Here is a 27,248-nt window from a genome sequence, read left to right as displayed (position 1 = left end):
TGAGTGCGCATGCTCCTCTACTGGCAGCCCAGGTTCGGATCCCGGGCGCGCACCGACGCACCGCTTCTCCGGCCATGCTGAGGTCGCGTCCCACATACAGCAACTAGAAGGATGTGCAGCTATGACATACAACTATCTACTGGGGCTTTGGGGGAAAAATAAATAAATAAATAAAAAATTAAAAAAAAAAAAAAAAGAAGTGGACATGGGCTCAGAAATGGCAGAAACCCAGCCAGCTTCCCGCCTGTGCCTCAACTTGCCTCACTGGAGGCGTTTTCCTGGGGCACAGCATTGATGACTGGATGGGCCAGGACCCCTTCTCTCACAGACCCGGCTGCCAGCTTCTGGCCTCTCCCACTGAGGGAGCCAAGCAGGGGCCCACCCTGACCCTTGCCTTCCAGGGAGAGATCATGCTCTTCTTGTGAGCAATTTTCTGTGACACCAGAACAAGTTCAGGGCGGATGCCCAGAGGTAAGGCAGCCTGGGAGCCTCCCCGCGGGTCCTTGTTCCTCTACCAGCCCTGGGTCACCAGCAATTCCCCACTTCTCCTTCCCAGGTGACTGAGGGCTCAGTATGTGCTGCTGTGTCCCAGGCACTGAGCTAAAACCTTTTCGTGATTCATTTCATTCAGTCTCCCAAACATCCTGCCTGGCAGGAAGTACTGAAGTCCCCATTTAAGATGAGAGGACTGAGGCCCAGCCAGGTTGAGTCACTGACCCAAGGCCTCCCAGCCCCACCTGGGGACTCTGCACTTCTGAGCAGCGTGCTTCTGGAGCCTTCCGCTGTTGCTCTTCATGAGGTATCCAGGCCCTGCTCCATGATGGTCCCTTCTCTGGACAGTCTCCAGGTTGTCAGTGTAACCCCCAGAACTGGGCACAATGCCCAGGTGGGCTCTAATAGCAAGAGCCAAGCTGGAAGATCACCTCCCTTCTCTATGCCCAGGCTCTGTTAATGTGTCCCAGGGCAGCTCCATTTTCTGTGGGCAAACAGAGCACACTCCTTGTGCTGAGTGCAGGGTCACCCATGATCTCTGGGTATTTTTCACCACAACTGAGATCAAGCCAGAGTACCCCACCCTCTTCTGGCCCAATCATGCAGAAATGCAGACTCTGCCCCAAATCTCACCTTTTCCTCTCGCCTGGGGGCGTCCCCGGGATCCAGTGTCTGTCCCAGAGTGCACTTGCTCTCCTCCCAGCTGTGGATTTGTTTCCAATTTTCTTACTTCATAAAATACACATAACATGAAATTTACCATCTGAACCATTTTCATGTGTACAGTTCCCCAGTTGTGGATTTTGTCTGGATAGTTGTGACCTGGGAAATAGCCCTGGAAGCCTCCCTCCATGGTGACATCTTTCTTTAACTGAACCCAACATGGCTCGTTTGCTGGGCTGGAGGGTCACCGTATGGCCCCTGTCCCTAGTCCTGGTCGTTGGTCCCACCACAGTTGCTGGAGAGCACACGTCCCTGGTTGGCCCCGTCCACAGACGAGGTGAGGCACGTGCACAGAGGATGTGCTGACGTTTGGAAACACACACGATGTCCCTCCCTTTCTGAATGCTCCGAGACGTCTAGTTGATGTTTGGTTTGTAGACTGTCCTGAAGTTGTTCTGTGGCTACAGTTCTGTGTTTTCTGGAATCCACGCGGTTCCTCTTTGCCCACAGCCGGGCTTCTGGCCCTTTCCTCAAAGCTACCGGGACTGGGTAATTCATCAGACCTGACACCCCGGCTTCCTGAGAATTGCAGAGTTCCTGCCAGCTCCTCTCAGGGTCTGGTCGTCTGGTCCCTCCCAGCATGTGCTCTGTGCTCCTTGTAGTGTCACAGCCTCTGGCAAACACCTGCCGAGCCTCCCCAGACCAGGCTGGCAGAACTCCACCCCCCCCACCTCCCGGAGCTCCTGCACACACAGCCCGGCCCGGGGGGCAGGGCCTGCTATGGGGCAGAAGCTGCAGCTGGGAGACTCCAGGAGGCACGTCAGCCAACCCGGGGCCTCAGGAAGGGTTTCCTGCAGGATGGGAGGCTGAGTGGGATCTAGAGGATGTCCAGGCAGAGGGGCTGTGTGGGCAAAGGCCCCAACTGTGTGAGAGGAGGCACCACCAGGGTTCCCTGCTGCTGAGTGGGGTAGAGCCCAGATTTGGACTGGGGCAGGGAGGGGGTAGCCCCAGATCAATTGGAGAAGGCAGAGGGGGGAGCCTCCCATGGGCTCAGGGGAGGGGTGCTCGATAGTCTGTCATTGGGATGGGCCACTCGGGCTGCTGGAAGGAGCTGGATGAGGGCAGAGGTGGGGCCCCGTGGTGGTCACCATGGGGTCTGGTCGGAGGAGATGGTGGCCCAGCCAGGGTGGAGACTCAGGACATAGGTAGGGACAGGGAAGCAGAGCAGGTAGCCCCACGCTGTCCTCTGCCCCCTTCTCACAGTCCCATCCCCCTACAAAGTCCCACCCTCTCATTAGGCTTCTCAGAGTCCCAAGCCCTTCCTGCCCCCCTGGTGCTGCGTTCCTCCTGCTGCCCCTGAGCCCAGGGCCCTGGACAGCGGCGTCCACCCTCCGCCCGGCAGAACCATATCCGTGTGAGTACCTGACCCTTGAGGGTGCTTACTCTCCGGGGTCAGGGACTCCCAGAAAGCTTGCCAACGTCCCCTCCTGGCTGATGCCCAGAACTCTGTGACCGTGTGCAGGCACTAATGTCCCTGTTTCACAGCAGAACAAGCTGGGAAGGGGCTGGCCTGTGGTCCCTTGGTCAGTGTGTGGGATCCCACTTCCCTACAGGCCTCTCTCAGGAGGGTCCCTCCCTTTGTCTGCCACACCAAGCACCTCCACCCTGGCATGAACTTACCCTCCCAGAGTCCCTCCACCTTCCCTATTCTGTCATCTGAGTTGGACCAGAGGAGCTGGGCCCCAAGGAGTCACTTCTGCCCCCACCGGGGACAGAACTATCAAGAGGGCATTGCTCTTTCTTGGGATACAGCACTGCACCCCGATCTGGCTGAGGCTGCTCACCCTCCCCCCTCTGACCACCTCCTTTTATTTGCACCCCCCAGCTTTCCCATGTGCCCCCAAACTCAGGGAACCCTGGGGGCTAACAGGAGGAGGTGCGTGTCCCTGCAGACTGCAGGGCTGGGTCACAGAAGGGAGGCACCTCCTGGGCCTGGACAACTCTTCTCTCACCACCTCACCACCCTCCATCCCACTGTGAACTGCTGGGCTGACGAGGACTGTCCTGAGGGGAGACGGGGATGCACAGCCACGGTAACTGTGGGCCTGTCTTCCAGCGCCTCCACTGGGAGGGGGGTTCCGGGGGCCATGCTGGGACCCTGGATGGCTCCCGCGTGCAGGCCCTGTGGTGCCTCTGCACCTCTTCTTTCTGCCAACAGCCCCCTGCCCACTCCCTTCCCAGGCCCTGTGGAGACTTGAGGACCTAGAGTTTGTCTTGTGTTTTCAAGGCATAAAAATAGGCCAGTGTGTAGAGTTCAATGGGACCCACAGGACCTGTGAGATCCGGGGCCGATGCCCCATGGAGAGTGACACTGTGCCCGTGTAAGTGTCCCCGACACCCAGGGCAGGTCCCAGGACCAACAGAGCCTGCCCCTGACCTCCCCCACCTGCAGGAAGCCCCTACTGGTCCAGGCTGAGAACTCCACCCTGTTCATCAAAAACACCGTCACCTTCAGCAAGTTCAACTTCTCCAGGTCAGCATGGTGTGTCCTGGCTGTCCCAGATCCTCCTTGTCCCCTGCCTGACTGGACCCCCTCACCCCACCGCCTCTCACATCCAATGCCTTGGAGACCTGGGACGCCATCTTCTTCAAGTGCTGCCACGGTGACCCAGGCTTCAGCCTCTACTGCCCTGTTTTCCACATCAGGGACCTCGTGGCTGCGGCTGGAGGGGGTCTGTGAGGACCTGGTGTTGCTGGTGGCTCGGTAGGGGAAAGGGTTCTGGGAGGGCTCAGGGAGAGGGTCCATGCCCACGTGCTAGTGGAGCAGTAATTCATTGTGTGCAGGGCGGGGCTGTGGGCATCTGTGCAGGATGGGATTGTGACCTGGATGCCAGGGGCTCTGGCTGCGGCCCCACGACTCCTTCCAGCTGCAGGAGAGGAGCTACGACTGCTGGCAGCCCTGAGCCTGGAACCAGCTGTGCCTCAGTCTGCATGTGGGTGTGCACCCCCAGGGGAGCCGTGTGGGCAGGAGGGCCTGTGCCTGAGAGATGCATGTACCTGGGCAAGTGGGCCTCTGCATCCCAGGGCAGGCCTCAGGCACATGCCCTGCTTTCCGCGAGCCTTGGGAAAGCGAAGGAACCTTGGAACTCCACTGCCGTTTCCAGGCAGCCTCGTTGGGGTCCAAGCTCTGCCCTCAGGATCAGCCCCCAAGGGAGGAAGCCTGACCCTACCCTGTCAGGAACCTCTCTGTACTGCTGTGTGTACCTCCCTTCTGAGCTGGGCAGAGGGCACTGGCTTGAGGGCATGACCCTGGGACCCAGGCCTGGCCGTGTCCCTGACTAAGGGCTCTCTCTTCCCTGGCTGAACGTCCCTTACAGAACCTTGTCGCCTTTGCCTTGGATTGGGGAAAATCACCTGGTTCCCGGGGGCAGGTGAAGACTCAGTGCTACAAAGAATGCCAGGTGGACAGAGCAACAGGCCATGTAGCTGGCCCAGCAGTTATTATTGTGGCTCCCTGGGGCTGCGGGCCTCTTCCCTGCCCGCCCTTCTCCACCTGCCCAAGTAGCTAGAGCTGGTCATAAACTGGAAGGTGCTGGGCAGAGTCCACCACACCAGCACTGGCCACGGCCCACTCCCAAGGACTCAAAACGTGGCCCCTGGCTTAAGGTCCTAAAGTCCTTCTGGCATGGGCAGGGGTGCAAACCTGACCTGCTCTGGATAGTATGTGCTGCCAGCCCCTCCAGCCCCCTGAGGAAGTAGGGGAGGGTGGTATGGCCCCCAGCAGTCCTCATGCTCTGGTGGTCTACTCTGTGTGTCCAGGTTTCTGGGCCAGTGCCTGGCTGGGGGTCTGCAGGGCCTGCACCGTCTCCTCCAGGCTGCCGCGTGGGGCAGTCAACCCCGGCCGCTCCTGCTGGTTCTCCTTGCTGTGCCGGATGCCGTAGCCAAAATACACCAGGAGTCCTGCAAGGGGGACACAAGTCTGAGGGGCAGGTCCCAGCCCTGCTCCCTGCTTGCCCTCCTCCTGCAGCCTACCCGGGGTCCCAGCCTGGCGCCCACTCACCGACCAGCAACCAGATGGAAAAGCCCAGCCAGGTCAGGTGGCTCAGGTACAGCATGAGGAAGATGTTGAGAAGGATGCTCAGGGCTGGAGTCAGGGGCACCAGGGGAACCTGAGGGGACAAGGGCAGGGCTGGGCTGGCTGTGGGACGGTCTGCAGGCCCAGGGCCTGATTTCTTGGGAGTCCACAGAGCCTTTCTCCGCCTCTGGAGATTCTGGAGACAAGGGCCCACTAGCCATGCAGAAAGAGGGGGATGGGGTACTGGCCTCCCCCTCCCCGTGAGCCCTGCTGTATTCTGCCATGGCAGAGGAGTAAGGGGCAATGGGAGCTGGCTGGGCTGAGAGTGATGGGTGTTGGCTGGAGGAAGTACCTGGAAGGCGTCCCGCTGGCGCTGTTGCTGGTGGGCCCCCAGGACGAGGAGACTGAGCAGAAACATGACGGAGCTGAGCAGGAGCAGCAGGGTGTAGCCCCAGAGTGGGAGGTGCAGGGCCGAGTCCCCGAAGACCAGCACGCAGTCCAGAGTGATGGCCGAGGCCACCAGGACACCGAGTGCCCAAGCCACGGCAGCTCCAGGCCGGCACCCACCCAGGAAGCCGAGGTAGGGCCTCAGGGCTGGTCGCAGCTGCCCGGGCTCAGGGGCTGAGGCCTGCTCTGTGCCCACAGGGCTGACTGGGCCCAGGGAACTGGATGGAGAGGCCTTTTGGAAGTGTAGCACGATAATGCTGGTGGCCATGAAGGTATAGGCCAGCAGTGCACCGAAGGACAGGACCTGGACCAGTGCCTTGAAGTCCAGCAGCAGCGCCAGGAAAGCCATGAGGACCCCGAACACCAGGATGCCCACCATGGGCACCTGTGTCCTGGGGTGCACGTGGGCAAACACCTGGAAGAAGAGCCCGTCCGCGGCCATGGCACAGACGGTGCGTGACGGGTAAAGTAGGTCGCCGATCAGGACAGTGGTCGTGGCTGTGGCAGAGGGTGGGAGAATGGTCAGCATGGTGGACAGGCCCACCAGGGGCCGCTCTGTGGACCAGGGCAGGGCTGGCTCCTTGCGAACAAGGGCATGAGTTTGGTCTCTCAGAGTGAGCCTGAGTGTATGTGGGGTGCTGGATTGTTCCCCCTCACCACCCAGGAATGGACAGCTCTGTTTAGTTGACAGGACCACTGGACTATCTGATGAGGGCTGAGTCCCTCTGCCAGGAAAGGATCTGGAAGCACATGCCCAGAGCTGGCATTCTATGTACAATTGGGGGAGGTGGTGAGTAGGTCACTCCCAACAAGCCTGGGTGGAAAGTCTAATCATTAGCCCCTTCCTGGGCCCATGATGCAACTGGGAACACAGGCCCAGATGGAGATGTCTTCCCTGGGAGGCTTAGGGCAGGGCCCCACCGCCCTGTCCCCTCCCACCTTGCCCAGAAGGGCCCCTTACCACAGATGAAGCCAGCCGCCACGATGAAGCCCGCCCAGCTATAGCCCCGCTGGTAGAAGGCATCAGCAAGTGCCCAATCACGGTGCAGACTGTGCCAGGGCACCATGAGGGTGAGCACAGTGGAGACGAGGATGTAGGCACCGGCCACCAGGCCAACCGAGATGACAATGGCCATAGGCACAGCTCGCTTTGGGTTCCGGGCCTCCTCGCTGGAGCTAATAATGTCACTAAAGCCCACAAAGCCGTAGAAGCAGGTGGCAGCACCAGCCATGATTCCAGAGAAGCCCAAGGGTGCAAAGCCGCCCTCCTCAGCACCCCAGTTGTGCGGGCGGGCCAGGACAAACCCCAGGATGATGATGAAGAGGATGACAACCAGGCTGATGGCGGAGAAGATGCGGTTGAGCCGGTAGGTGACGCGGGCTCCACACAAGACGATTGTGGAGGTCAAAAGTGTGATGGCAGCAGCCAAGAAGTCTGGGTACTGGGCCAGGAAGGGCACCCGCCAGATGCCCACATGGGCCTCAGTGAAGCTGCGGATGCGGTAGCTGAAGATGGTGTCCAGGTAGCCGCTCCAGGCGCGAGCCACAGCGGCGCCACCAATGAGGCACCGGAGGAGTGTGTTCCAGCCAATGAGGAAGGCCTACAGCTCGCCCATGGACATGTAGGTGAACAGGTAGGCAGAGCCTTTGCTGGGCACATTTGCCCCGAGCTCTGCATAGCATAGGGCTGCCAGCAGGGAGGCCACGGCAGCCACGCTGAAGGACACGAGCACCGCAGGGCCAGCCATGTCCTTGGCCACGGTGCCCGTGAGGACGTACAGGCCGAAGCCCACCATGCCACCCACACCCAGCAAGGTCAGGTCCAGCGTGGTCAGGTGGCGCTGAGGCAACGTCTCCCTGGTGGGCTCCTCCACTCTCTTCAGTCGGTTCAGCTTCTGGCAGAAGCGCACCAGGCTCTCAGTGCTGGGCAGCCCCCGGGCCATGGTGGGCAGCTGAGAGGAGCACCAAGCCAGCTGCCAGCACCTACAAGGGTGAGAGGGAGTGACAAGCTGCCCAGCTGGGTGCTGACCAGCCATCAATCCTTGCTCTGATCCTGCCCTGGGGACCCAAGCCTTGAACCACTGGCCAGCTGGAGGGCTGGATGAGGCAGGGTTCAGGGCCCATGAGCAGAGTGGGCAGGAAGTCACAGGGAAGCATGGAGATCCCTTTGGCCTCCCTCCCAGGCCAGCGAGGGGCCCTCGTGGAGCTGGACCTGAGTGGGTTTGGGAGGGGCCCTGAGAGTGGGAAAGGGGCAGCCCTGGGGATCCCAGCTAGGAACCTCTCCAGTGGTCTGGGATCCCAGAAGAGAATGGAAACCCGAGGCTTCCCAGCAGCTGGGTCAGAACTCCAGGACCAGGAACAGGAGTGTTCTGGCAGAGGCGGCCACCTGGCTCCAGACAGCAGTGTTCATCACCCTCCTCCCTGCTCCACCAAACTAGTGTATCAGTGCATGCTGCCAGTAGTGGGGGGCGCCCTGGGCCCTGCGCCTGAAGCCAAGGCTCCACAGTACAACAGGCCACCACCACACCACTGACGCATCTATTGCTGTGCCCCTGTCCCCAGTTCCTGAGCCTTCACCTCTCCTCTGGCCTGAGTCTGTCCCCACAGGAGTTGCTGGGACTCACTTTCTGTCACCATGGCTGCCACCGCTCTGTGCCCACCCCCACCCCTGGGAACATATCCAGAACTGGGCACCACCTCCAGGTCCCACAGGCACTCAGCCCACCCTACCCACACCTCACGCCCTCAAAACCAAAGCTCACCGGGTTCTAGGGAAGCCCTATTACTGTGCCTGGTTCACAGATGAGGAAGCCCAGGCCACCAGGTAAGTGACTAGCCCAGGTCACTGAGGTGGCATTGAGAGGCTCATGAAGGTTAAAGCCCAGGTCTGGGAGGGGTATGGAGCCCACCCGCTTTCCGGTACTGAAGACACCCTCCTTGATCCCTCATCCCAACACATGTACTCTACCACCTGGACACCATCCAGGCCCCTCAACAGTGGGAGGTGTGGGGGCTGCAGGAGTCAGGGGAGACTGGTACGAGGAGGGTATGAATCTGGCTGAGAGGCCCTGGGCAGTCCCTGACCTCCCAGCACAATGGGATGGCAGGAAGCCACCCTCATCCACTGATGAGGGAGTGCCCAGCTTTGGGGAGTGTTCTGTGAATGGGCAGAACTCATGCTGGCTGTTCTGAGCTTTTAGCTACAGAGCATGTCCTGAAAGGGGGCAAGCAGACTCCTGGGGACGACTACAGCCCTCTAGCTTAGGACACCCCTAGGGCCCCTCAGACACCAATGGCAGCCCCCTCCTAGCCCAGGAGCACCTGTCAAGCCTGGAGGACCCTGGGGGACCCTAACAGCAGCTCCCCACTTGTGGATATCCGTGAGAGTATCATGGACTGAGCACCTACTCCATGCCAGTCCCCGCATCACGGGAGACACATCACATGTCTCATCACGTGACCATCACAAACCCTCCCCCTCAGACTTATTTACTCCTGGGGCTGAGGGGTCTTTGTCCTTCTGCTTCTCCCACTTCTTTGAAAGTCAAAAGGTTGGTGTCACAGGGTGTGAACTTGTTTACAGCAAAATGATGACCAGCTATCAAAGCAAAGCAAAACCAACACAGACATCCTCTTGCCCCAGAACTTTCTCCACATTTTCAGGGTTATTTGTGGTTTGTGGACCAGGATTTTAGGTGCACTTGCAGGCTGTCTCCCTCAGTGGGAAGATGACAGGATGGTGGACTCCCAGACATGATGGTGCCACTTAGAACACTCTGCCTTAGCCGGCCCCCTTGCTCCCTTCTGGTATTTGGCTGATATTGTCTTGAGGAACTTCTCAGATGGGCTCCCACTTCCTGCAGGGAGGATGTCTCCCTTACCTCGCTCCTGTGGGGCCTGAACATAACTGAGCAGGTGTTCTTGTTCTTAAATGCCTTCAGAAAAAAACAGAAAAATGCATTTCCAACCAATAGGCTTGGGCAGTTTTGTAACAGGAGCTCCCCCAAGGCCTTACCGATGACCGCGTGAGAGCTGGTTTCAGAGCACTGACTTCTTATCTACCCAGAGAGGGGCTCTCACCACATCCCCTTTCCCAGGCACCAACATCCAATCATGGTTCACACAGTGAAGTGTAAAATTCCAGGGACGTGGCTGGGCAAAGTGCTGGACCCCACTGAGCAAGGCAGTTACACAGAGCAACACCAGGAAGATGTAGTGAAGAGAAAGCACCAAAAAGTACAAGAAGAAGAGAGAACATTCCCACCTCATCCTACAAAGCCAGGATCGCCCTGACACCAAACCCAACAAAGACATCACAAGAAAAGTAAACTACAGACCAATATCTCTCATGAACATAGATGCAGAATTGCTCAACTGAATACTAGCAAATAGAATCCAGCAACATATAAAAAGGACCAAGTGGGACCTATCCCAGGAATGCAAGATTGATTTAACATATGAAAATCAATCAATGTAATATGTCATACTAATAGAATAAAGGACAAAACCACATAATCGTCTCAACAGACACAGAAAAAGACAGTCAACAAACCTGGAATAGAAAGGTCGCCCTCAAACTGATAAAGACCATCTAAGATAAACCCTTGGCTACTGTACTCAATGGTGAGAGACTGAAAGCTTTCCTTTTGATCAGGAACGACATCAGGATGTCCTCTCTCACCACTTGTACTCATCATTTTACTGGAGGCTCTGGCCACGGCAATTAGGTGAGAACATGAAATAAGACGAATCCAGATTGGGAAGGAAGAAGTAAAAATCTCTAGCTACAGATGACATGATCTTATGTAGAGAAAATCATGAGAAATCCACACACAACACATTAGAACTAATAAGCAAGTTCAGTGAAGGTGCAGGACACAAGATCAACATACAAAAATCAATTGTATTTCTATACACTAGCAATGAACTTTCCAGAAATGAAATTAAAATGATTCTGCTTACATAGCATCAAAAAGAATAAATTTATGTATGAATACACTTAGAATGAATTTAACAAAAGAAATACAGACCTGTGCACTGAAAACCACTAAACATCATTGAAAAATATTAAAGAAGACTTAATAAGTCAAAAGACATCCCACGTTCATGGGCTGGAAAACTTAATGTTGTCAAGATAGCAATACTCCCCAAATTGGTCTGCAGATTCAGGCCAATCCCTATCAAAATCCTAATTGCCTATTTTGCAGAAATTATCAAGTTGATTCTAAAATTTATATGGAGATGCAAGGGACACAAGACAGTCAAAACAATCTTGACAAAGAACAAAGTTGAAGGACTTACATGTTCTGATTTCTAAATTGACTACAAAGCTACAGGGATCAAGACAGTGTTACTGACCTAAGGATAGACATATGGATCAGTGAAATAGAATTGAGAGTCCAAAACTACTGGCAATTAATTTTTAAAAATTTATGGCCAATTTAAATTTATGGCCAATTCAGTTTTTAAAAATAGACTTTATTTTTTAGAACAGTTTTAGGTCCACAACAAAATAGATCAGGAGAGGGTGTTCCCATATCTCCCAGCCCCTACACGTGCACAGCCTCCCCCACTATCAACATCCCCACCAGATTGGTACATTTGTTATAACTGATGAACCTACCTTGACACATCATTATCACCTCAAGTCCATAGTCTACATTAGGGCTCACTCTTGGTGTTGCACATGCCATGGGTTATGACAAATGTATAGTGACATATATACACAGTTACAGTGTGCCCTAAAATTCATCCCTGCTTTGCCTACTCATCCCTCCCTCCTCACTAAACACTGGGAACCACTGATCTTTTCACTGTCTCCACAGTTTTGCCTTTCTAGAATGTCAGATAGTTGGAATCGAATCATACAGCATGTAGCCTTTTCAGACTGGCCTTTTGCACTTAGTAATATGCGTTTAGGTCGTCTTATGTCTTCTCATGGCTTGATAGCGCCTTTATTTTTAGTGCTGAGTAATATTTCTTGTCTGTATGTACCAGCTTATTTACCCATTCAGCTGCTGAAGGACATCTTGGTTGCTTCCAAGTTTTGGCAATTATGAATAAAGTTGTGGTAAACACTCATGTGCAGGTTCTTGTGTAGACATAAGTTTTCAACTCATTTGGGTAAATACCAAGGAGTGTGCTTGCTGAGTCACGTGGTAAATGTATGTTTAGTTTTGTAAGAAACTGCCTAACTGTCTTCCACAATTGCTGTGCCACATTGCATTCCCACCAGCAATGAATAAGTGTTCCGGTTGCTCTGCATCCTCAGCAACACTTGATGTTGTCCATGAATTGAACTTTTGCCCTTCTAACAGATGTGTAGTAGTATCTCATTGTTTTGACTTGCAAAGCCCTAATGACATAAGATATGAAGCATCTTTTCATAGGCTTATTTGCCAACTGTATATCTTCTTTGGTGAGGTATCTGTTCAGATCTTTTGCCCATTTTTAGTTAGATTGTTGGTTTTCTTATTGTTGAGTTTTAAGAGTTCTTTTAAGGGAAGTGTCAAGATGGCGGCATAGGCAGACTCTGAACTCACCTCCTCCCATGGACACAATTAATTTACAACTACTTTTGGAATAATTACCCCTGAGAGAGAACTGAAAATTGGATAAAAAGAACCACTGTAACAAGGGACAGTCCTGACTGAGGTGTAAGAGGCAGAAATTCGTTTCTGGAGAGAAAAAAGTCAACCGTCACAAGCTGTGGTGCTTCATGGCTGGCTGGGAGAAATCCTAAGGTATGCAGCTTTCTCTGGAGGAGTCGGGGACCTGAGCAGGGGAGCATTACTGCTATGAGCATCTTTTGGACTCAGCACAACTGAGATGAGTGTCATAATATCTGGCTTTGCTGGCTAGTAACTACAATGAGGAATACCCCCAGAAAAGCTATCAGACATAAAGGGGAAAAAGCCTTCTCTGAAAGGGCCTGTGCACAAATTCACTCATTTTGGAAAGCAACCTAAAATCACCAGAAAGAAAGGTGCACAGTTCTTTGGTGAAAAGAGACTCACCTGATGGGCTCTGGATGCATCTTGGTGAGGGATGAGACCTCTCCAGGGAGTGAGACATTGGCAGCAGCCATTATTGTGACCTAGCACAGGCGAGCTGACACAGATGCTGGCAGACACCATTGGAGTTCTTCCCCTGGCCTGTTAACCCAGGGTCTCGCCACCCACTAGAGCACTGATTTAATCCAGCTCAGCTAGGGCAGGCAGCCTGCCCTAGGGACTGGCCCCACCCAACAGCAAGCCCTTGGACAAATTGAGGACCTGCACAGGCTGGGTGCCTGGATCCTCTGCAGCTGGGTGAGTGGGTCCGCCTCTGTGGGGCAGGGTGTGCATGAGAAGTGGGTGGAGTGTGTGGAGAATTGGTGGAGTGTGTGGAGCATCTGCAGTGGGGTGACTGGGTCCATTTTGGGGGTTCAGGCACACACACAAGGCAAGTCTGTGTTGACAGTGTGTATGGCCCTGTGGGTGGTGGGGCTTGTCAGCTGTAGAAGACTTGTGCTTCTCAAATAGCCACAGAGGGGATTGGCCCCACCTTCCAAAGCCTGAAACAATTGGGTGCTCCCATGCCTGGGGCCAACCCCACTCAGCTGCAATCCTGAGAGTGCTGATAATAGCCTTGTAGGCCAGAGGTCTACAGCAATTACGAGCCCATGAGCCTAGCAACTAGCCATGCTGGGGCCTACTCAAGAGAAAAACTGCAACAAGAATTAGTTGCAAAAAGTTACATACAAAGGAAACCCTATAAGGCTAGAAGGGAGTGGCACAACATATGTAAAGTGCTGATAGGAAAAAAACCTACAGACTGGAATACTCAACCCAGAAATGCTATCATTCAGAATGGAAGGAGAGATAAAGAGTTTCCCAGACAGCAAAAATTAAATTAAGGAGCTTATCACCAAGAAAGCAGTCTTACAAAGAAATGCTAAAGGGAATTATTTAAGTGGGAAGAGAAGACCACAAATAGGAATAAGAAAATTATTTGTTAAAAAAGCAATAAAATCACAGGTAATAGCAAAAATACAGAAAAGGTAGTAGATCAACCGCCTATATAGATAATATGAAGGTCAAAAGGCAAAAGCACTAAAATTACCTATTTCCATGATAAGAGGGTAACGGAAACAGACACAAAAAAAAGAGGTTAGATATGATATCAAAAACATAAAATGTGGGAGGAGAGGAGTAAAAGAGTAGAGCTTTTAGAAAGAAGTCAAACTAGAGACCATCAACTTAATATAGATTGCTATATATGTAAGTTATTATATATGAACCTCATGGTAATCACAAACCAGAAACCTAAAATAAATACACAAAAAATTAAGAGAAAGGAACCCAAACATAATACTAAAGAAAGCCGTCAAACCACAAGGGAAGAGAGCAAGAGAAGAAGAAAGGTACAGAGAAGAACTACTAAAACACACAGAAAAGAAGTAACAAACTGGAAGCTGTCCCAGTGGCCTAGCAGGTAAGTTCGCACGTTCTGCTTCGGCGGCCCGGGATTCGCAGGTTTGGATCCCGGGTGCGGACCAATGCACTGGTTGTCAAGCCATGCTATGGTGGTGTCCCATATAAAGTGGAGGAAGATGGGAATGGATGTTAGCCCAGGGCCAATCTTCCTCGGCCAAAAGAGGAGGATTGACATCAGAGGTTAGCTCAGGGCTAATCTTCGTCATGAAGAAAAGTAACAAAATGGTAATAAGTACATACTTATCAATAGCTACTTTGAATGTTGATGGACTAAATGCTCCAATAGAAAGGCATAGGGTGACTGACGGGTTAAAAAAAACAAGACCCATATATATGCTGCATACAAGAGACACACTTCAGACCTAAAGACACTCACAAACTGAAAGTGAAGGGATGGAAAAAGACACCCCATGCAAATGGCAATGAAAAGAAAGCTGGGGTAGCAATACATATATCAGACAAAATAGACTTTAAAACAAAAACTGTAACAAGAAACAAAGCAGGGCACTACATATTGATAAAGGGAACAATCCAACAAGAGGATATAACACATGTAAATATCTATGCACACAACATAGGAACACCTAAATATATAAAGCAATAATTAACAGACATAAAAGGAGAAATAGACAGTAACACAATAATAGTAAAGCAACTTAACACTACACTTACACCAATGGGTAGATAATCCAAACAGAAGATCAATAAGGAAACATTGGCCTTAAATGACACACCAAACCAGATGGACTTAGTAGATATATACAGAACATTCCATTAAAAAATCACATAATACACATTCTTTTTAAATGCACATGGAAAATTCTCCAGGAGTGATCACATATTAGGCCACAAAACAAGTCTCCATAAATTTAAGAAGATTGAAATAATACCAAGCATCATTTCTGACCACAACTGTATGAAACTAGAAATCAACTACAGGAAGAAAATCAGAAAGCCATAAATAAGAGGAGATTAAACAAAATGCTTCTGAACAATGACTGGGTCAATGAAGAAATCAAAGGAGAAATCAAAAAATACGTGGAGACAAGTGAAAATGAAAATATGATATCCTAAATTCATGGGATACAGCAAAAGCAGTTCTACAAAGGAAGTTTATAGCAATACAGGCCTACTTCAACAACCAAGAAAAATCTCAAATAAACAATCTAACAATGCACCAAAAGCAACTGGAAAAAGAAGAACAAAGCCCAAAATCAGCAGAAGGGAGGAAATAATCAAAATCAGAGCAGAAATAAATGAAATAGACACTAAAAAAAAAAATGGAAAAAATCAATGAAACCAAGACCTGGTTCTTTGAAAAGATAAACAAAATTGACAAGCCTTTAGCTAGACTCACCAAGAGAAAGAGACAGAAGGCTCAAATAAATAAAATTAGAAATGAAAAAGGAGAAATTACAACAGACACCTCAGAAATACAAAAGATTATAAGAGAATACTATGAAAAGCTATATGCCAACAAATTGGATAATCTAGAAGAAATGGATAAATTCTTAGAATCATACAACCTTCCAAAATTGAATCAAGAAGAAATAGAGAATTGGAATAGACCAATCACCAGCGAAGAGATTGAAACAGTAATCAAAAACCTCCCAAAAAATACAAGTCCAGGACCACATGGCTTCCCTGGTGAATCCTATCAAACACTGAGAGTAGACTTAATACCTATACTTCTCAAATTCTTCCAAAAAATTGAAGAGGAGGGGAAACTTCCTAACTCATTCTATGAAGCCATTACCTTGATACCAAAACTAGACAAGGACAACACAAAAAAAGAAAATTATAGGCCAATATCACTGATGAACATTGATGCAAAAATCCTCAACAAAATACTAGCAAATCAAATACAACAATACATTAAAAAGATCATCCACCATGATCAAGTGGGATTTATTCCAGGGATACAGGGATGGTTCAACATATGCAAATCAATCAATGTGACACACCACATCAATAAAATGAAGAATGAAAATCACATCATCATCTCAATAGATGCAGAAAAAGCATTTGACAAGATACAGCATCCATTTATGATAAAAACTCTGAATAAAATGGGTATAGAAGGAAAGTACCTCAACACAATAAAGGCCATATGTGACAAACCCACAGTTAATATCATTCTCAATGGAGAAAAACTGAAAGCTATCCCTCTAAGATCAGGAACCAGACAAGGATGCCCACTTTCGCCACTCTTATTTAACATAGTATTGGATGTCCTAGCCAGAGCAATCAGGTGAGAAAAAAGAAAAATAAAAGGGATCCAAATTGCAAAGGAAGAAGTGAAACTGTCACTACTTATTTGCTGATGACATTATTTTATATACAGAAAACCCTAAAGAATCCACCAAAAATCTCTTAGAAATAATAAATTAATACAGTAAAGTTGCAGGATACAAAAGCAACGTGTAAAAATCAGTTGCATTTCTATACATTAACAACGAAGTAGTAGAAAGAGAAATTAAGAATACAAGCCCATTTACAATTGCAACAAAAAGAATAAAATACCGAGGAATAAACTTAATAAAAGAGATGAAAGCTCTGTATACTGAAAACTACAAAACATTGTTGAAAGAAACTGAACATGACACAAAGAAATGGAAAGATATTCCGTGCTCTTGGATTGGAAGAATTAACATAGTTAAAATGTTCATATTGGACAGAGAAAACTGGACTGTGGTTACCAGGGGCAGTGGGGGTGGGGGTGGGGGTGGGCACAAGGGGTGAAGGGAGTCATATATATGGTGATGGACAAACAAAAATGTACAACCCAAAATTTCACAATGTTAGAAACCATTAAAACATCAATAAAAAAAAAAAATGTTCATATTCCCTAAAGCAATCTACAGATTCAATGTAATCACTAGAAAAGTTTCAACAACATTTTCCACAGAAATGGAACAAAGAATCCTAAAATTTATATGGAAAAACAAAAGATCCCAGCCAAAGGAATCTTGAGAAAAAAGAACAAACGTGGAGGTATCACACTTCCTGATTTTGAAATATACTACAAACCTATAGTAACCAAAATAGCATGTTACTGGCACAAAAACAGACACACAGGTCAATGGAACAGAAGTGAGAGCCCAGAAATAAACCCATACATCTAAGGACAGCTAATTTTCGACAAGGGAGCCAAGAACACACAATGGACAAAGGAAAGTCTCTTCAGCAAATCGTGTTGGGAAAACTGGACAGCCACATGCAAAAGAATGAAAGTAGTCCATTATCTCACACGAGGCACAAAAATTAACTCAAAAGGGGTTAAATGCTTGAATTTAAGACCTGAAACCATGAAACTTCTAGAAGAAAACATAGGCAGTATGCTCTTTGACATTGGTCTTAGCAGCATGTTTTCAAGTACCGTGTCTGACCAGGCAAGGGAAACAATAGAAAAAAATTAACAAATGGGCCTACAACAAACTAAATACCTTCTGCAAAGCAAAGGAAACCATCAACAAAACAAAAAGACAACCTAACAATTGGGAGAAGATATTTGCAAACCATATATCTGATAAGGGGTTAATATCCAAAATTCATAAAGAAACTCATACATCTCAACAACAAAAAAACTAACAATCCAATTAAAAAATGGCTAAAAGATCTGAACAGACATTTCTCCAAAGAAGATATGCAGATGGCCAACAGGCACATGAAAAGATGTTCAACATCATTAACTATCAGGGAATTGCAAATCAAAACTACAATGAGATATCACCTCACTCCTGTCAGAATGGCTATAATTAACAAGACAGGAAACAACACGTGTTGGAGAGGATGTGGCGAGAAGAGAACTCTCATACACTGCTGGTGGGAGTGCAAACTGGTGCAGCCAGTACGGAAAACAGTATGGAAATTCCTCAAAAAATAAAGGATAGAACTACCATACAGTCCAGCTATTCCACTGCTGGGTATTTATCCAAAGAACATGAAAAAACAAATGTGTAAAGATGCATGCGCCCCTATGTTCATTGCAGCATTATTGATAATAGCTAAGACTTGGGAGCAACCTAAGTGCCCATCAAGGAACAAATGGATAAAGAAGATTTGGTATATACACACAATGGAATACTACTCAGCCATAAGAAACGATGAAATCCAGCCATTTATGACAACATTGATGGACTTTGAACCTTGAGAATATTATGCTAAGCTAATAACCCAGAGAAAGAAAGTCAAATACTGTATAATCTCACTCATAAGTAGAAGATAAAAACAATAACAAACAATCACATAGAAACAGAGACTGGATTGGTGGTTACCAGAGAGGAAGGGAGCAGGGAGGAGGGTGAAAGTGTGGATTATGCACATGCGTGTGGTGATGGATTACAATTAGTCTATGAGTGGTGAAGATCATGTAGTGTACAAAGAAATTGAAAATTTAAAACGGGCTATTTCTACATTTTAGATAAGAATCTTTTATCAGATATGTCTTTAACAAATATTTTCCCCTAGTCTATGCCTTGTCTTCTCATTCTTTTGATGGTCAATTTGTTTTTGACAAGAGTGACAAAACAATTCAAGGGGGAAACAATAGTCTTTTCAACAAACTGTGCTGCAACAACTGGATACCCACATGCCAATGAATGAAGTCAGACTTCTACTTCACACCACACACAAAAATTAACTCAAAATGGATCAAAGATGACCTAAATCTAAGAGCTGAAACTATACAGGCATACCTTGGGGATATTAGGGTTTGGTTCCAGACCACTGCAAGAAAATAAATATCACAATAAAGTGAGCCACATGAATTTTTTGGTTTCCCAGTGCATATAAAAGCTATGTTTATACTATACTGTAGTCTATGAAGTGTACAGTAGCATTATGTCTAAAAAAAGAATGTACACACATTAATTAAAATATACTTTATTGCTTAAAAAATGCTAACCATCATCTGAACCTTCAGCAAGTTGTAAACTTTTTGCTGTTGGAGGGATTTGCCTCCATGTTAATGGCTGCTGACTGATCTGGGTGGTTGTTGCTGAAGGTTGGGGTGGCTGTAGCAATTTCTTAAAATAAGACAATGAAGTTTGCTGCATCAATTGACTCTTCCTTTCTTGAACAATTTCTCTGTAACATGCGATGCTGTTTGATAGCATTTACTCACCGTAGAACTTCTCTCAAGATTGGAGTCAGTCCTCTCAAACTCTGTCACTGCTATATCAACTAAGTTTATGTAATATTCTAAATCTTTAGTTGTCATTTCCACAATCTCCAGTGCAACTTCACCAGGAATAGATTCCATCTCAAGAAACCACTTTCTTCTTCCATCCATATGAAGCAACTCCTCATCCATTAAAGTTTTACCATGAGATTGCAGCAATTCAGTCACATCTTCAGGACACACTTCTAATTCTAGCTTTCTTGCTGTTTCCAACACATCTGTAATTACTTCCTCCCGAAGTCTTGAACCCCTCAAAGTCATCCATGAGAGTTAAATCAACTTCTCCCGAACTTGTTAATGTTGATATTTTTGACCTCTTCCCATGGATCATGAATGTTCTTAATGGCAACTAGAACGGTGAATCTTTTCCAGAAGGTTTTCCAATGACTTTGTCCAGATCCATCAGAAGAATCACTTTCTATGGCAGCTATAGCCTTATGAAATGTATTTCTTAAATAATAAGACTTGAAAGTCAAAATTACTCCTTGATCCATGATCAAAAAGGCTGCCCAGATGCTGAAGAATGGATGTTATGCTAGCAGGCATGAAAACAACATCAGTCTCATTTCACATCTCCATCAGAGCTCTTGGGCAACCAGGTGCATTGTCAATGAGGAGCAATATTTTGAAAGGAATCTTTTTTCTGAGCAGCTGGTCTCAATTGTGTGGGTGTAAAATATTCAGTAAACCATGATGTAAACAGATGTGCTGTCATCCAGGCTTTTGTTGTTCCATGTGTAGAGCACAGGCAGAATAGATTTAGCACAATTCTTAAGGGCTCTAGGACTTTCAGAATGTTAAATGAGAATTGACTTCACCTTCAAGTCACCAGCTGCATTAGCTCCTAACAAGAGAGTCAGCCTGTCCTTTGAAGTTTGAAGCCAGGCATTGACTTCTCCTCTCTAGCTATGAAAGTCCTAGACGGCATCTTCTTCCAAAATAAAGCTGTTTCACCTACACTGAAAATCTCTTGTTTAAAGTAGCCACCTTCATTGGTGATCTTAGCTTGATCTTCTGTATAACTTGCTGCAGCTTCTACATCAGCACTTGCTGCTTCACCTTCACGTTTATTTTATGAAGACAGCTTCTTATATTAAACCTCATGAACCAACTTCTGCTAGCTTCAACCTTTTCTTCAGCAGCTTCCTCACCTTTCTCAGCCTTCACAGAATTAAAGACAATTAGAGCCTTGCTCTGGAATAGGCTTTCGTTTAAGGGATGTTGTGACTGGTCTGATCTTCTATTCAGACCACCATAACTTTCTCCTTATCAGCAGTAAAGCAGTTTCACTTTCTCATCACTCATGGGTTCACTGGAGTAGCACTTTTAATTTCTCTCAGAACTTTTCCTTTGCATTCACAGTTTGGCTAACTCTTTGTGGCAAAAAGCCTAGCTTTTGGCCTGTCTAAGCTTTTGACATGTCTTCCTGACTAAACTCAATTATTTCTAGCTTTTGACTTAAAGTGAGAGAGGTGTGAATCTTCCTTTCATTTGAACACTTAGATGCCATGATAGGATTATGAATTGGCCTAATTTCAATATTGTGTCTCAGGGAATAGGGAGGCCTGAGGAGAGAGAGAGAGATGGGGGAATGGCCCATCAGTGGAGCAGTCAGGACACACATAACGTTTATCAATTAAGTTTGCTGTCTTATGTGGATGCGGTTCATGGCAACCCCAAACAATTAAAACACTGACATCAAAAATCACTGATCACAAACTGCCATAACAAATTAATAATAACGAAAATGTTTGAAGCATTGTGAGAATTAATACAACATGAGACTAAGACACAAAATGAGCAAATGACGTTGGAAAAATGGTGCCAATAGACTTACTTGATGTGGGGTTGCCACAAACCTTTGATGGGTTTCAGGGCAGGCTGCCCCAAGATGTGCCACTCTGGTATGTGGATTATTTTGAGCTGGAGATAATCAAGGCTCAGAAGACTCTGGAAGAACATTTGACCTCCCCCACAAATTGCCTAAAAGAATTTAAGATAGAAGGACCTGTCCCAGAAAGAAACTCTTACCATTGATAATTCTAGATGTGGTAGGCAGGAAGGCATCTAGAAAGGACCATTTTTTCAAAAGATGTCTTTGGGGTGCCATTGTCTATAGATGGGATAATGCAAACATTTGTTTACCAAATATGAACTCTTTTCATCTTCCTGTAAACTACGTTCTCCCTCGTTGAAGTCTCAGCCCTCTATCTCCATCTCCTTAGTCCAGAAAGACATATAAACCTGATTTTGCCTGACTCTGGAATTCTTCATGCTTATGTGAATTCCCCATGTGCACATATTAAACTTTGTTTGATTTTCTCCTGCTAACCTGCCTTATATCATTTTTAATTCTTTGACCAGCCATAAGAACCAGAAGGGAAAAAGTGGGGGGAATTCTTCCTCTTCTCCTACAGTTTTGGCATGGCTGTCAGCATCCACACTGGCTGGCTAGCTGCCTTCTCTGGCTGGAAGAACTGCTTTCTCCCCAGGATGACTGCAGATGAGGAGATTCTGGGTCACCTGATGAAAGGCAGCAAGAGCTAAGATTTCTGACCACATCAGCCTCCTGGAATCTCTATCTGCGGGATCCAGTGGGAGTAAGTGGTGAGAATTTGTTTTCTGTCTTTCTAAATTTAGATTTGCAGGAAAGAATATTTGGGAAACTAGATTCTTGTGCTTTTTAGTGACTTGCATATTTGGTAGAGTACTCTTGGCTTTATTGGTCCTTTTCTTCACAGAGGTGGTCACTGTTTTATTTCTTTTTTGTCTGTGTCTTTTGTGTCATATGTGATAAGAAAGAAATACCATAGGGTAGGACACAGGCACAGGCCCTAAAAGCCTGTTGCCTGGGCCAGCCCCAGAGGCTGCTGAGTTTGCAGTCTCATCAGACTGGCATCTATTGAGACATACTTTGCTCTGGCTTCATATACACATGAGGTAAAAGCTGTTGCTAAGGGATATCTTGGAAGCCAAAAGGCCACAATATTGGTGGGCATGAGTCATGCAGTTAAGAGCCATTAGGGTGCTTACCTCCTCAAGAAGACTCCTGTGATAGGGTAGGTTGCTCACAGAACAGGGTAGATGACAACAGGTCCCCCAACGACCTCCAGAGTATTTCTGTGCAATGAAGTACTCTACGAAACACACACAATCCCCCACTCTGTGACATATCCCTCCCAGGTGTTAGTTTGGCTCCAAGAAATCCAAGGTATACTAAAGATGTTATTGTGCATATAAGAAAAAAAAACAGGTGAGATTTTTCCTTCCATCTTGTTCTATGTCCTGAGAACTTGGCTTTTTGACCAGGGAGAAGATTCACATTGGTCTCCAGCATCCAGAAGGTGCATTTACCGGAGTGCACCTCAGTCAAATAGAAGATGGGCACGGATGTTAGCCCAGGGCCAATCTTCTTTAGCAAAAAGAGGAGGACTGGTGACAGATGTTAGTCAGGGATAAACTTCCTCACCAAAAAAAAAAAAAGAAAGAAAGAAAACAACTACAGCAAAGTTGCAGGGTACAAAATCAACATACAAAAATCAGTTGCATTTCTACACACTAATAACAAAACAGCAAAAGAGAAGTGAAGAATGCAATCCCATTTATAATCACAATGAAAAGAATAAAACATCTAGGAATAAATTTAACCATGGAGGTGAAAGACCTATACAATGAAAACTATAAGATGTTATTGAAAGAAATCGAAGAAGACATAAAGAAATGGAAAGATATTCCATGCTCATGGATTGGAAGAATAAACATAGTTAAAATGTCCATACTACCTAAAGCAATCTAAAGATTCAGTGCAATCCCAATCAGAATCTCAATTACATTCTTCACGGGAATAGAACAAATAATCCTAAAATTTATAAGGAACAACAAAAGATCTCAAATAGCCAAAACATTCTTGAGAAAAAAGAACAAAGTTGGAGACATCACATTCCCTGATTTCAAAATATACAACAAAGCTACAGTAATCAAAACCAGATGGTACTGGCACAAAAACAGACACACAGATCAATGGGACAGAATTGAAAGCCCAGAAATAAAACCACACATCTATGAACAGCTAATCTTCGACAAAGGAGCAAAGAAGATACAGTGGAGAAAGGAAAGTCTCTTCAGTAAATGGTGTTGGGAAAACTGGACAGCCACATGCAAAAGAATGAAAGTAGACCATTATCTCACACCATACACAAAAATTAACTCAAAATGGATTAAAGACTTGAATGTAAGACCTGAAACCATAAACCTCCTAGAAGAAAATATAGGCAATATACACTTTGACATCAGTCTTAACAGTATCTTTTCGAATCCCATGTCTACTCAGGCAAGGGAAACAAAAGAAAAAAATAAACAAATGGGACTTCATCTGACTAAAGAGCTTCTGCAAGACAAAGGAAACAGAACAAAATGAAAAGACAACCCACCAACTGGGAGAAAATATATGCAAATCATTTATCTGTCTGGGATAATGGAGTTAATTTCCACAATATGTAAAGAACTCATAAAACTCAACAACAGTAGAAGCAAACAACCTCACTAAAAGATGGGCAGAGGATATGAATAGACATTTTTCCAAAGAAGATATACAGGTGGCCAACAGACACATGAGAAGATGTTCAATGTCACTAGTTACTAGGGAAATGCAAATCAAAACTACAATGAGATATCAGCTTACACCAGTCAGGATGCCTATAATTAACAAGTCAAGAAATAACAAAAATTTGAAAGGATGTGAAGAAAAGGGAACCCTCATACACTGCTGCTGGGAATGCAAACTGGTGCAGCCACTATGGAAACAGTATGGAGATTTGTCAAAAAATTAAAGATAGAAATACTATACAATCCAGCTATTCCACTACTGAATATTGACCCAAAGATCATGAAATCAACAATTCTAAGAGATTTATGCATTATTCACAATAGCCAAGATGTGGAAGCAACCCAAATGTCTAACAACAGATGAATGGATAAAGAAGGTGTCATGTGTATATACATATATACTATGGAATACTACTCAGCCATTAAGAGAGACAAAATTGTGCCATATGCAACAACATGGATGGAACTTGAGGGCATCATGCTAAGCGAAATAAGCTAGAGAAAGACAAACACCGTATGATTTCACCAATATGTGGAAGATAAACACACGCATAAGGAGAACAGATTAGTGATTACCAGAGGGGAAGGGGGTTAGGAGAGGGAAAAAGGGGTAAAGGGGCACATATGTATGGTGACGGATAAAATCTAGATTATTGGCAGTGAGTGTGATACAGTCTACACAGAAACTGATATATAATAACGTACACCTGAAATTACACAATGTTATAAGCCAATATGATCTCATTAAAATAACTAAATAAAAAATATATACATATATCCAGAATGTGATCTATTCTTACCACCTCCACCACCACCACCACCATCTTCTCTCTCATCTGCATCACTGCGCCGGCTTCCTAGCAGGTCTCCCTGCTCCCTCCTGTCACCCCTACATTATTGATTCTCTGTGCAGCAGCCAGAGGGAATTTACTGTGAACATTTACCAGCCAGGTGGCCCTGGGCAGGTTATTTCACTCCTCTGAACTTCAGTCTCTGCATCTACACAAGAGAGAAAATAATAGTACTTGCCTCATGAGACCACTGTTAAGATGAAATGAAATAATAAGAGGGCCTGGCATAGCGAAAAAAAAAAAAAAAGCAAATTTAATGAAAATTCCCCTCTCCTCCCTCCTATACTCCCCTATATCCCCAACTCCCTGTCCATGACTCCCCAAAAATCTGTTGGATCTATGGACCCCCGGTTTCAACTCCCCATCTCAAGACTTAGCTCCTAAACCAGTTCCCTTAGATCCTAAAACCCCACCTTCTCCAAACAGCACTCAGCTGCCCATTATCCCTTCCCTCTCTTTAGCAGACATACAGGGAGCACTCAGGCCTGCCCTCCAAGCTGGGGGCATACAGGTGACTTGTGTAAATGCTGAAAGCCAGAAAGTGAATTCAGCAGAAGCAGCCAGGAGAGGCAGGAAGGCTGGCTTTGCTGTCCCTCCTAAGTCCTCCTACTGTCCAGGGCTCTGTCATCAGGCCTTGCCAGCTTCAGTCATTCCTCACAGTGTCCACTGTGGGTGTGTCCTGGACCTCCACTGCAGAGAATTCATGTCCCCTGGACAGCAGCCGATCTATTAAATTATAAAACTCTCCTGCCTCCATTGTCAGAAGATGTCACTAAATTTAGAGAGGAATTAGAAAGATTAGTGGCTATTCATAACCCCACCCACAGAGATCTTGACTGACTGCTAAGGGGGGGTTCATCCAGCCCAGGATTACACTGTAGTTATCAGAGAGGCCAGAGGGCCCCCTGGAGGAAACCCCCCTCATAGGGGAAATAAATGGCCAGACCCTCTCCCAGGCCCTCCTGCAAATTTCCAGGAAGTGGTGCTGCTAGATCCTGATATTCAAGGTTTAATAGGAGTATTTTAGAGGCATTTCCTCCTAAAGTTATGACAAGAGATTCTCACATATTGAGGTATGTGGGCTAACTATTTTGGCTCAAAACAGATTGGGCTTGAACTAAAATGTCTGACTTATGGCCTATCAAGCATACATTGTACATCTGCTTAACCATTAAAGAATATACTCTCTTAAGATAAGAATGCACACTTTCCCTCCCAGGCCCTATTGGTAACATCCAATTAATCCCTTTCCTGACATCAGGGCCTCCTTGACCTGCTAATTTGCAACTGGATACCTCTTTGAAATTTTGATGAAAATGTATCCTAGGTGTGTTTCATGTATGTTCTTTGTTCTTAAAAGATATGACTGTACTGAAAACCATGCTTCTCTGGAACACTTTCTAAGGCCTTCCCAGATTATAATCCTCATTCTAGCTCAAGTAAATTCACCTTATTTCTCTTATCTATAGAATGGTTATTGGTTATTTCATTGGTCAAAAATTGAGTTATGCACTCAGAATGAGAGGGAACATCCAAAAGCCTTTGTTGAACGTTTCATACAAACTTTTCAAAGGCACACTATATTAAACCCGGAAGCCCCAGAGCACAGGAACCTCCTAATTTCTGCTTTAGTAGGAAATGGTCTTCCTGATATAAAAAACAAATTCAAAATAGTGTGGTTGGTGGGTCAGGGCAACCATTAAGTGTAATAATGGAGGCTGCTACACAATTCTTTGAAAATAATCAACAGGAAAGTAAAAGGAAAAAAGAATTAATAGCAAGTCTTCTGGCTTTACAACTTGAATCTTTAGAGAAGCAAAAATATAACTCTGAGAGTAAAATAAAGCCCACTCAGAGACCTCCCTATTTGTCTCCAGACAATGGCAGGTTTTGAAAGAAACCAGGGCATCAGAAAAGAGATTGTCCTGCTCTTAAGAGAAGGGAAAGTTGAAAACATACCCCTCCCTTGGCCCCAGCAACCCCAGAAGGCTTGTTTTCTCCTCCTGAGGGGCATTTCCCCCTTAAATGATGGTGATGCTGGCCCTGATATCAGTTCCCCTGCGCTGAACCCAGCATATATGGGGTTAAAAACCAGAAAGCACTCACTCCCCTTTCCTGCTTCTCTAAGGTACATTCACATGTAAATATTGGCTGTTTTAGCCTTTGTGTCCCTGAATTCCACAAGGCAAGTGGAGGTAATAAATGAAGATCTGGCTAATTACCAGTTCTTGAGCTTTGTTACAAGGAGACTGACACCTTCAAATTATCAAGAAGCGGAAGCTCCCAACTTCTTGTTCCTGGTGCCGAATCCACCATTCCTCACGGAAACAGACAGAGGACACCTGCAGCTTCCCTTATCTCAGCCAAAGGCAGGCTGATGGGAGGACACTGAACTGCAAAGCCACAGCTCCCCCTCCCCTATCTAAACCTTGTAAACTTTGTCATCCTTAATTGGC

The 27,248-nt window shown here is 46.7% G+C and overlaps 2 pseudogenes across 1 annotated transcript in view; both read right to left on the bottom strand.

The window, feature by feature from the left end:
• The window catches only part of LOC147912425 (uncharacterized), a 176,540-nt pseudogene that overhangs the window by 11,834 nt on the left and 137,458 nt on the right, over window positions 1–27,248 (bottom strand).
• LOC101401299 (cationic amino acid transporter 4-like) overlaps window positions 4,484–27,248 on the bottom strand; it is a 29,896-nt pseudogene continuing 7,131 nt past the window's right edge. Inside the window, exons 2-5 of the transcript XR_015549935.1 lie at window positions 6,639–7,660; window positions 5,583–6,175; window positions 5,216–5,324; window positions 4,484–5,115 (exon numbers count right to left, since the gene is read on the bottom strand). The product of XR_015549935.1 is annotated as a cationic amino acid transporter 4-like (transcript). The remainder of the gene's footprint in view (window positions 5,116–5,215; window positions 5,325–5,582; window positions 6,176–6,638; window positions 7,661–27,248) is intronic.

The sequence above is a fragment of the Ceratotherium simum genome, chromosome 35, assembly GCF_057802395.1.
Source record: "Ceratotherium simum simum isolate JZ-2026a chromosome 35, ASM5780239v1, whole genome shotgun sequence".
Taxonomy (NCBI): domain Eukaryota; kingdom Metazoa; phylum Chordata; class Mammalia; order Perissodactyla; family Rhinocerotidae; genus Ceratotherium; species Ceratotherium simum.
Note: the sequence above shows the minus strand (reverse complement) of the source record. Positions and strands in the feature narration are given on the sequence as shown.